Raw genomic sequence first — 12,222 nt, 5'->3', positions numbered from 1 at the left:
GCTCACAAGAGGGGGAATGGAGCAGCCCCCTTCCCCATGCCTGCTGGGCACATGCACCAATACTTTGCCAGTGCTGCCTAACAGCAAGTCTGAATTCAGAAAGTACTCTGGAAGAATGAGCGAACCACTCCAGAGAAACAACTATTGGAGTCAGATGGCTGCAGATCAAAGCATACTGTCTTTCATATCAGTGTATTTATAGTTTTATTTTGGGGTTTTGGTTTTGTAGGAGTTGGCTTTTACAACAATGACCAATATGGAAGTGTGTTTGCATGATAATAATTTTTTTAAATGGGTAAACCAAAAAAGTATCTCATCAAAATGAGCTATTCTGGTAGCCAGGATGCTCAGCCAGAAACACAGAAGAGAATGACTCCAAAATGTCTACAAGCAAAGCCTCAGAGTAAAACATAGCTAGGGCACTAACTCAGAATTCCTAGAAGAAATGAAGCAAGAGTTTTTTTTCAAACTTTAAAATTTGTTTTAGAAACAGAATAAGAGCACTTGGGGGGGGGGGGGATGGAAAGAAATGAGAACTATGGAAGGAAGAATTAGAATGGGAATTAATACCTTGGCACAAGAGGTATAAAACCTTGCCCAAGAAACAAACTCTGAAAATAAGAATAGAGGGGGGCAGGTGGGTGGTTCAGTGGATTGGGAGATAGGCCTACAGATGGGAAGTCCTGGGCTCAAATCTGGTCTCAGACACTTCCTAACCATGTGACCCTGGGCAAGTCATATAACCCCTGTTGCCTAGTCCTTACCACTCTTCTGCCTGGGAACCAATACACAATAGTGATTCCAAGATGAAAGGTAAGGGTTTTAAAAAAAGAACAACATTAAGGAAGGGCTGAAGTTTAAGAGGGTACCCCAACTTCCAAGAAAACAGAGCCTATGTATAATTAGATAGGGAAAATGAGCAAACAAAAAAGCGCCTAAGTAAAGAATTTTTATGGAGACAAAGAGCAAGGTACAGGCACAGAAGGGGACAGCTAAAACAAAGGAAACATATGCAAAGTCCAAAAGAAAAATATGGATTGGACACAGTGTCTAGAAGAGCTCAAAAAAGACTTCAAAAACCAGTTAAGAGAAGCAGAGGAAAAGTGGGGAAGAGAAATAAACGAGATGCAAGAGGAAATGAGCATGATGCAAGAAGAAAGAAATGGACCAATTGAAAATGGAGAACCAAAAACTGACAGGAAAACTAGCCGTTAAAAATAAGAATTAACTACCTAGAAACTAATGATTTCATGAGAAAACAAAAAAAACCAATAAAGCATTATCAAAGGAATGAAAAAGCAGAGGAAAATATTAAATATCTTGTTGAAAGCACAATTTACATAGAAAATAAATCAAGGAGAGACAATTTGAGAATTATTAGACAACCTGAAAGCCATGATTAAGGAAAAACCTTGGACATCATATAAGAAATTATCAAAGATAACTGCCTAGAGATCCTTGAACAAGATAATGAATTTGAAATTGAAAGAATTCACAGATCCCCTTCAGAAAGAAATCCTCAACTGACAACTTCCAGGAATGTAATAGCTAAATTCAAGAACCACCAAGCTAAGGAAAAAATACTTCACACCGTCAGAAAGAAACCATGCAAATACTATTGAGCTACATTCAGGATCATACAGGACCTAGTGGCTTCTATATTAAAGGACAAAAGGCATGGAATATGATATCCAGGAAGGAGAAAGATTTGGGTTTACAATCGAGTCACCTATACAGCAAAACTTAGTATATATTCTTTCAGGGGGGAAATGATCATTCAATAAGATAGAATATTTTCAAGCATTCCTGAAGAATAAGTCAGACCTAAACAAAAGATTTGAAGTCCAAACACGAGACACAAGAGAAGCTCAAAAAGGTAAATAAAAAAGAGAAAATTTAAGGGACTGATTAAGGTTAAAATGTTTATGTCTTTATGGAAAGAAGATTTCTGTAATTCTCAAAAATTTCTCTTAGTAGTACAGAAGATAGAAGGAATTTACTCAGAAAGAGGGTGAAGTAAGCTGATTATGAAGATATGATGTATATGATGATATAGTATATATATAAATGTGATGATATGGAATGCTATGTTTATATGATATGACATGTATGCATATGAATGATGTAAAAAACCAAGGGCTGAGAGGGTTGCATTGAGAGAAAAGGGAAAAGAGAGATAGAATGGGGTAAATTATATAACATAAAGAGGACTAAAAAATCATCATAGAGAGGGGAAGATAAGGGTGGTGAAGGGCTTAAATGCTTAAACTTTACTCTCATTATAACTGACTCAGAGAGGGAAAAACGAGTATACTCAGTGGGGCATAGAATTCTATCATTCTACAGAGAAATAGAAGGGGAACAAGACAAGGGAAGGGAGTGGTAATTGAAGGGAGGAGGAGGTGGGGAGTGGTGACAAAAAGCAAAATACTGGTGAGGAGGAACAGAGTGAAAGGAAATTGAGCAGAATCTAAAGGGGAGAATATGATGAAGGGCAATACACAGTTAGTAATCAAAACGCTGAATACTAATGGGATGAACTCATCCATTACATGGAAGGAGATAGCTTAGTGAATTAAAAAACCAGAATCCTACTATATGTTGTTTACAAGAAACACATTTTAGGTAGGGTGACACACACAAATTCAAGGTAAAAGGCTAATGCAGAATTTATTATGCATCATCTAAAATTAAAAAAGCAGGAGTAGCAATCATGATACCAGACAAAGCTAGTTGAAAATGATCTGATTTAAAGAGATAAGGAAGGGGCAGCTGGGTGGCTCAATGGATTGAGAATCAGGCCCAGAGATGGGAGGTCCTGGGTTTAAATATGGCCTCAGACACTTCCTAGCTGTGTGACCCTGGGCAAGTCACTTCACCCCCATTGCCTAGCCCTTACCACTCTTCTGCCTTAGAACTAAATCACAGTATTGATTCTAAGATGGAAGGTAAGAGTTTAAAAAAAAATAAAGAGATAAGGAAGGAAATTACATTTTGCTAAACAGTACTATAAACAATGAAGTAATATCATTCCTAAATGTTTGTGCACCAAATGTATATAAGCATCTAGATTTCTAAAGGAAAAATTAAAGGAGCTCAGGGAGGAAATAGAAAGACCATACTAGTGAGGTATCTCAACCTTCCCCCTTCAGAACTAGATAAATTGAACCAAAAAATAAATTAGAAAGAAGTAAAGGAAGTAAATGAAATGCTAGAAAAATTAGAGTTAATAGATATCTGGAGAAAACTGAACAGGGATAAGAAAGAATATACCTTCTTCTCAGCAGTACATGGTACATATACAAAGATCAACCATGTACTAGGGCATAGAAATATTGTAAACAAATGCAGAAAAGCAGAAATAATAAATGTAGATTTTTCACATCATAATGAGATAATTATATTTAAAGGTCCATGTAAAGGCAAATTTAAAATTAATTGGAAACTAAATAATCTTAATTCTTCAAAACTGGTGGGTCAAAGAAGAAATCATAGAAATTAATTATGGACTTCATTGTAGAAGGGAAATTGGAGGGAAAGGTAGGGAAAGGAAGGTAGCTGGGTCACTCCAGTCCCAAGCAGAGCCTTTTAGAGGTAGGCTAGGGAGCAGAACAAATCAGGCTAGACTTCAGGGATATTTAACTGGGTTTATTTAGGGTTAAAAAAAAAGAAAGGTTTTGGGTTAGCTAGAGAGAGTTTGATCTCTAGCAGGGCCCAAAGCTCTCAGGGGCAAAAGGCTTTCCACATTCTCGGTAAAGGGCATGAACACCCATGCAGTGGGATGTGTCTGAGGAAGTTGAGGTAGAGAGTCCTGGGAGATGTAGTCTCCCAGGGTTCAGAGCCATTCCAAAACACATCATTAAAAAGAATGAGAATGAGGAGACATCATGTAAAAACCTATGGGATACAGAGAAAGCAGTACTCAGGAGAAAATTTATATCCCTAAATGCCTATACTAACGAAATAGAGAGGGAGATCAATAAATTGGGCTTGCAACTTTAAAAATTATAGAAAGAAATAATTTAAAACCTCCAAATAAAAACTAAATTGGGAGTCCTAAAAATTAATGGAGAAATTAATAAAACTAAAAGTAAAAAAACCTATTGAAATAATAAGAGTAGGAGTTGGTACTTTGAAAAATAAAACAAATAAAATAGGTAAAGTACTGGTTAATCTAATAAAAAAGAAAGAAGAGAATCAAATGAATAGTGTCAAAGATGAAAAGGGTGATCTTACCTCTAATGAAAAGGAAATTAAGGTAATTATTAAGAACTAGTTTGCTCAATTATATGACAATAAATATGACAATCTAGGTGAAATGGGTGAATATTTACAAAAATATAAATTGCCTAGATTATCAGGTGGTAATAAGACTTAACGAAACAGCAGTTTCACATAATATAACAAACTTCATGAGCACAATATCCATCATTTAAATGAGAGTTCTTAATGTGGGGTCTATTAAAATTTTTTTTCAAAAAAAAAATTACAGAATAAAGAGAAGCTAATGACTTTATGAGACAACAAGAAATATTAAAGCTGAAGGACTGAAAAAATAGAAGAAAATGTATGTTATCTTGTGGCAAAAATAACTGACCTGGAAAACAGATCAAGAAGAAAAAAATTAATAAGCATTGGATCATTTGAAAGTCATAACCAAAAAAGAAAAAATGAGAAAGTTCAAGAAATCCTAAAAATAAACTGTTCAGTTCTCTTAGAACCAGAGGACAAAATAGAAATAGAACTCACTTTTTACATCCTGAAAGAAACCCCCAAATGAAAACTCCCAGGAGCATCATAGCCAAAGTTCAAAGCTTCCATGTCAAAGAAGAAAATATACAAACAACAGAAGGAAAGAATTTGAGCACTGAGGACTCACAGTCAGGATCACACACACATTAATAGCCACCACCAAAAAGTAACAGATAGCTTGGAATCTTGTATTCTAGAAGGTTAAGGGCATGAATAAGGGCAAGAATAACTTAACTGGCAAAACTAAGTATAATACTACAGGGGAAAATGGAAAGTGGATCTTTAATGAAACAGAGGATTTCTGTTTTTTTATTCAAAGATATTTTATTTTCCCAATTACTTGTAATAATTTTCAATATGTATCTTCTGAGATTATAAGATCCAAACTGTCTCCTCTCCTCCCTTCCCTCCCACCTCTTGGAGATGATAAAACAGTTTGATCTGAGCCATACATTTATTATCATGCAAAGCATACTTCTATATTAGTCATTGTTGTATGAACACACTCATACAAAACTAAAACCTCAAAATAAACTATAGATGAACTCATGTGAAGGATATTCTGCTTTGATCTGCATTCTGAGTCCAACAGTTCTTTCTCCAGAGGTGGATAGCCTTTGTGATAAGTCCTTCAGAAATGTCCCAGATCATTGTAAATCTGAGGATAGCTGTCTTTTGCAGTTGATTACTGGACAATATTATGGAACAGAAGATTTCTAAGTGTGCCTAATGAATAGGTCAGAACTATGGAAAAATTATAAAGTCCAATCACAAGAGTGAAGATAAAGACCAAAAAAAACCAACCCACGAATAAACAATGATAAAGGACTAGGAACGAGTAAATAGCTTATATTGTCCTCTTGTAACCCTGTCATCATCAGGGTTCACAGAGAGAGTCTAGTTAGATGAGGCTTGAGAATGGTTCTGTCTTGATGTTCTCATGAAAAGAATAGAAAGGGGGCAGCTAGGTAGCTCGGTGGATTGAGAGTCAGGCCTAGAGATGGGAGGTCCTGGGTTCACATCTGGCCTCAGACACTTCCCAGCTGTGTGACTCTGGGCAAGTTACTTCACCCCCATTGCCTAGCCCTTACCACTCTTCTGCCTTAGAACCAATATACAGTATTGATTCTAAGATAGAAGGTAAGGGGAAAGAGAAAGAAAGGAAGAAAGGAAGAAAAGAAGAATGGAAGGAAGGAAGGAAGGAAGGAAGGAAGGAAGGAAGGAAGGAAGGAAGGAAGGAAGGAAGGAAGGAAGGAAGGAAGGAAGGAAGGAAGGAAGAAAGAAAGAAAGAAAGAAAGAAAGAAAGAAAGAAAGAAAGAAAGAAAGAAAGAAAGAAAGAAAGAAAGAAAGAAAGAAAGAAAGAAAGAAAGAAAGAAAGAAAGAAAGAAAGAAAGAAAGAAAGAAAGAAAGAAAGAAAGAAAGAAAGAAAGAAAGAAAGAAAGAAAGAAAGAAAGAAAGAAAGAAGGAAAGAAAGAAGGAAGGAAGGATGTGGGGTGAATGAAAGAAAGGTTAGGAGAAATTATCTCACTATCAGTATGCACAAGTAGATAACTAAACAAACAAAAAGGAGGAGGGGTTAGTGGCCAACCTTTCAACTTTAATTTCATCTGAACTGGTCAAAAAATGGAAGAATACATATACACACTCACTCAGAGTTCAGTACAGAAATACATTTTAAAGGGATCTTCCCAAATCACAAGTCTGACCATGTCACTCCCACCCCTATTCAAAAAAACTCTAGTGGATCCCTATTAGCTCTAGGATCAAATATAAGATCTTTGACTTTTAAAACTCTTTATAGCCAGGGCTCTTTCTACCTGTCCAACCCTCTGACATGTTACTCTTCTCCACATATAATCAAATGACACAAACCTTTCTCCTTCCCTTCAATCACGCCATTATCCAACTCTGCATTTTTATTGGCAGACTGTGTTCTCCTCCTCCATGCCTGGCTCCCGGACTTCCTATGAGCCTCAACTGAAATCTCACCTTCCCCAAGAAGCCTGTGCCAATCCCCCTTAAATGGTAGTGCAGGAATGCTTTCCTTCTGTGATTACTTCCAAATATTATCCTCTCTCTCTCTCTCTCTCTCTCTCTCTCTCTCTCTCTCTCTCTCTCTCTCTCTCTCTCTCTCTCTCTCCCTCTCTTTCCTCCTCTTCCTTCTGTCTCTTCTAGTTATCTGTCTTTCCTCCTCTTCCTCCTGTCTCTCTGTTTCTGTCTCTTTTTGTCTCTTTCTGTGTATGTATGTATACAGGATATATACACATATGTTAGCATATATGTCTGTATAATTCATATGTTGTCTCCCTCTTAGAATGATAGTTTCTTAAATTATTTGTTATATTAAAATACCCAATTAACTCTCTCCCTTCCCTTCTCCCATTAGAGAAGGCATCATTTGACAAAAAGATACATGTATATATAAAACTATGTCATTTCTATTTATCAGTTCTTTCTCTGGAAGTAGACATACACAAATCGTTCTTCAAACAATATTTCTGTTGCTCTAAATAATGTTCTCTTGGAGGGGGCAGCTGGGTATCTTAGTGGATTGAGAGCCAGGCCTAGGAATGGGAGGTTCTGGGTTCAAATCCCATCTCAGACACTTCCTAGCTATTTGACCCTGGGCAAGTCACTTAATCCCCATTGCCTAGCTCTTACCGCTCTTCTGCCTTGGAGCCAAGACACAGAATTAACTCTAAGATAGAAGGTAAGGGTTTAAAAAAATAATGTTTTCTTGGTTCTACTCATTTCACTCTTCATAATTTCATGTAGGTCTGTCTATGTTTTTCCAAAATTAATGTGCTCATCATTTTTTATGGCTTAGCAATATTCCATCATAACAGATGCCATGACTTGTTCAGCCATTCCCCAACTGATGGGCATCCCTTCAATTTCTAGTTCTTTGCCACCACAAAGAAAGCTGCTATAAGCATTTTAGGGCATAGAGGTCCTTTTCCTTTTTCCCGGATCTAATAGTAGTATTGCTGGGTCAAAAAGTATACACACATTTATAATCCTTTGAGCATAATACCAGATAGCTCTCCAAAATGTTGAATCAATTCACAGTTCCACCCACAATGCATTAGTAGTCCCATTTTTCCACATCACTTCCAACACTTGTCATTTTGCCCTTTTATCATTTTAGTCAATCTTATAAATGTGAGATCATATCTAGGAGTTGTTTTGATTTGTATCTCTCTAATCAATTATTTAGAATATTTTTCATATAGTTATCTATAGTTTTGATTTCTTCTTCATTTTTTTGACCATTTATCAATTGAGGAATGACTTGTATTCTTATATATTTGACAAAGTTTTCTATATATATTTTAAATGTGAGACCTCTACTTAAGAGATTATAATCCCTCCCCCCAATTTACTGGTTTCTTTCTAATCTTGGCTACATTTGTCTTATTTGTACAAACCCATGTTAACTTAATGTATTCAAAACTATCCATTTTATATCTCACACTGCTTTCTTTCTCTTGTTTAATCATAAATTCTTCTCCTATCCATAAATCTGATAGGTAATGTGTTCCCCTGTTCTAATTTGCTTACAAAATTTCTCTTTATGCCTAGGTCATGTATCCATTTTGATCTTATCTTGGTAAATGATGTAAGATATTGGTCTATAGCTTAGTTTTCCCAACAATTTTTACCAAAAAGTGAATTCTTCTCCCCCAAAATTGGATTTTTACTTTTCTGAAACACAAGGTCACTATAATCTCTTACAACTGTTTGTTGTGTATCTTTTCTGTTCCACTGTCCAACTTTTTTATTTCTTAGCCAGTTCCAGAGTTTTGATAATTACTGCTTTATAATTTAGTTCAAAATCTAGTACTGCTATACTGCCTTCCTTTATATTTTTTCATTAATTCTTTTTATATTCTTTTTTTTAAAACATTATTTTATTTGGACATTTCCAAACATTCATTGGAGACAAAGATCGTTTTCTTTTCCTCCCCTCCCCCCCACCTATCCCATAGTCGATGCATGATTCCACTGGGTATCACATGTGTTCTTGATTCGAACCCATTTCCATGTTGTTGGTATTTGCATTAGAGTGCTCATTTAGAGTCTCTCCTCCGTCATTTCCCCTCCACCCCTGTAGTCAAGCAGTTGCTTTTCGTTGGTGTTTTTACTCCCACAGTTTATCCTCTGCTTGTGGATAGTGAATTCTTTTTGTATTCTTGACCTTTTGTTTTTTCCAAATGAATTTTTTTTCTAGTTCGATAAAATAAATAGTTGATAATTTAATTGGGATGACGTTGTATGAATAGATGAGTTTAGGTAGGATTGCCATTTTAATTATATTGGCTCTGCCTACCCATGAACAATTAATATTTCTCCAATTATTTACATCTGACTTTATTTGTATAAAAAGTGTTTTATTATTATATTCATGTAGTTTCTGGGTTTGTTTTGATAGGTATACCTCTAGGTATTTTATTCTACCTATTTTGTTTTTATTTTTTTGTTGTTTTTATTTATTTTTAAAACTGTGACCAATTGTGTTTGCCTGCTCCCATCTTTGTAGTTTTCCATTCTGTCTTGCTGTTTGTTAGCCATCCCTCCCAAACAGATTGGACAAATATACTTTTTTGTGCCATCATTTAGATTATTGATGAAGATTGGGACTGGATCTGGGATGTCCCTGGTCTAGGGAAAACTGATGAGGAGATACCTCCACCCAGAGTAACTTAATACCTTCTCTAGAATTGATGGAATCAGGGAGTTCTCTAGCACAGCCAGTGTGGGACAGAAGTGAGCCTAGAACCCAGGTCTTCCTGGCTTTGAGACTAGATCTCCTTCCATGACACCACCGTACTTCTCAAGTCAATACAAATGCCAAATAGAACACATGTCAAGTGTAAATCTTTGCTGTATCTCCCCAGAGATCTCCTTCCAGATTAACAGGTCTTTAGTCAGCTCCTGAACTGCCCTTCCTATACTTGTCTCTTCCTTGTAAGGAATATTGTGAAATGTTTCCCTGAAATTCAGGCAACTAGGATGTGTGGGGAAGAGAGTGTTAATCTTGCCATCAAGAGAATCTGAATCCAAATCTGGTCTCAGACACTTACTAGTTGTGGGACCCTGGACAAATCACACATCCTATAATTCCGTCAGTGCCCTCATCTGGCAAATAGATAATATCAAATGAAATAACATATGTAAAGCGCTTTGCAAACCTAAAAGGATAAATGCTAGTTATGATGATGATGGCTAACCTTTCAATTTAGTCATTTTGCCCAAAAGAAATTGGGTGAGCGTGCCACGATTGATGAGCCCCTTCTGGTGCTTAGTGATCACTATTTCCCTTTGCAAATTCAGAGTAACTTTGGTCAGTAGTAGTAATAATAATAACTAACATCTATGGAACTTTTTAATGGTTGCTAAGCAACTTTACAAATATCTCATTTGACCCTCCCAACTGGTTCTGGGAAGCAGGTTCTATTATTTCTCCCCATTTTACAGATGAAGAAAAAGTGAAGCAGCCAGAGATTAAGTGACTTCCCCAAGGTCACACAGTAAATATCAGAGGCTAAATTTGAACTCAGATCTCCCTGACTCTTAAAATTCATTCCACTGTGCTACTTCACTGCCTCCATATACAAATATGTGTGCATGTACATGAATACATACACATATAATAGAAGTAAATTGTATAAGGGAGACTTTTTTTTTTATTTACACGGGACAGATAAACCCCAAGGGCATCTGTACAAACATTAAGCTCCAGGCACTGTGCCCTTTGCCTGACAAAATGGAAAATGGATGGCTAAACACAAAACCCTGCCTGTGCAGCTTGTCAGGGCAGGATAAAGCCCTGTGCCTGAGATCAGGAAGTTCCCGAGTTCAAATGCAGCCACAGAAAATTCCTAGGTGTGTGACCCTGGGCAGGTCACTCAATCCCATTTGCCTCAGTTTCCTCAACTATAAAAAGAGCTGGAAAAGGAAATGGCAAACCCCCCAGTATCTGTGCCAAGGAAACCCCACAGGGGGTCCCGAAGAGAGAGACTCGACTGAAAATAATACCCGGGAGTCAGGATTTGGGAATGTTTAAATCCGAAACGTAATCTGTAGTCCCAGGAGGCACCTCGGGCTGAGGGGGATCTAGCAGATGCAGCCCTGGTGCAGGGGTCAGGAGAACCCGTAGCTTTCTGGCGCATAGCTTTGAGGTGACGGGCCTCTCCTCAGGATTCTGGTCCATGGAGGGGACGCTGGGGCCTGGCGCTCCTGTTATCTCACACCGGGGTTTTTCCTGCATGTTGGATTCGGACCCTCTAGTTTGGCCTTAGAGCCATTGGGATTACTGCTGGAGCCTCTCCTGTTGCTTTTGCGGTCCTCTCCCCCCAGGTCCCATATTATATAGTCTTGTGTGGTTTGGGCGGGGACTCTGCCCTGGGGCTTCTCATGATTGGGCGGGGGGGGGGGGGGGGGGGGGGGGGATGAAGGGGAGGTTCTAGGAGCGATGGGGAACCAGAGGACAAACAGCCCCTGACCTGTGGGTGGTGGGCCTCCCTGGTGGCCCGCTGGGCCAGAGTGCCGGACCATACCACAAAGCCCACGCCCGGGCCGGCACACAGATGCCATTGTCCCGCTAGAGCCTGGCACCCTCCTCGTTTGCATAGCCATGTGAGGAATGTCTGGGGACCCAGAGCTCCTGAACTGGGGGTGGGGAGGGAGCGGGCCGGCCTCTCTCAGCCCCTCGGGTGGGGTGTCCTAGGACCGGCCCCCAGTCCAGGGCAAGATGGGAAGGGTACAACTTCCCCAAGTGGCATCTGCGTGGTGGGGGGACTGAGAGAAGCTTTGGGGAACAGAATGGAGCCAAGGGCTGACCCGTGTTGGGAGACGGTCCCCGGAATGGGGGGCGGGCTGTGGGACCCGGGCTCACCCCCCAGCAGCACTTACCCGGAGCCTCTGACCCGAACGTGAGGGGATTTCTAATGAGGCCCAGGGCGGTTAAACATTCCCCTGCTGTGGGCGGAGAGGAGGGGTAGGATTGCCGAGCTCCTGACCCAGGCTATGGGGGCCCCAGATGGGTCGGCTCCCCCTCCTCTGCCCCAGCCAAGGTCAGGGAGGGGGGTCCCCCAGAGGTCCTGGCAGATCAGCCCGGGATGGGGAGGGGACGCTGGGGGCCTCTGCTAGAGCCTCCCTCAGCCTCCTCTCTGGGTCTGAGGAAGGGGTATGGCGTTCATCCCAGGCAGTTACCCTTCCCCCAGGCCAGCCCCGGGTCGCTGAGCTGAAGCCGCTTGGGCCTGGGTCCCAGCAGGAGCTGCTAATCCGGCTGCTGGGGAGGAGATTAGGGGCTGGAACAATCCACCTTCAGACTAATGCCAGGAAGGCCTGGGGCTAGCTCCCCCCCCCCCCCCCAGCACCAGGCCCCGAGTCGGCTAAAGGCCAGGCTTTGCGCCGGTCCCCTCCCTGGCTGCTTTGGGGCCCGTCCCTGGTCCCCTCTGGACCTCG

This window comes from Monodelphis domestica, chromosome 4, assembly GCF_027887165.1.
Source record: "Monodelphis domestica isolate mMonDom1 chromosome 4, mMonDom1.pri, whole genome shotgun sequence".
NCBI classification, from domain to species: Eukaryota; Metazoa; Chordata; class Mammalia; order Didelphimorphia; family Didelphidae; genus Monodelphis; species Monodelphis domestica.
The sequence above is the reverse complement of the archived record's forward strand: the minus strand, read 5'-3'. Positions refer to the sequence as shown.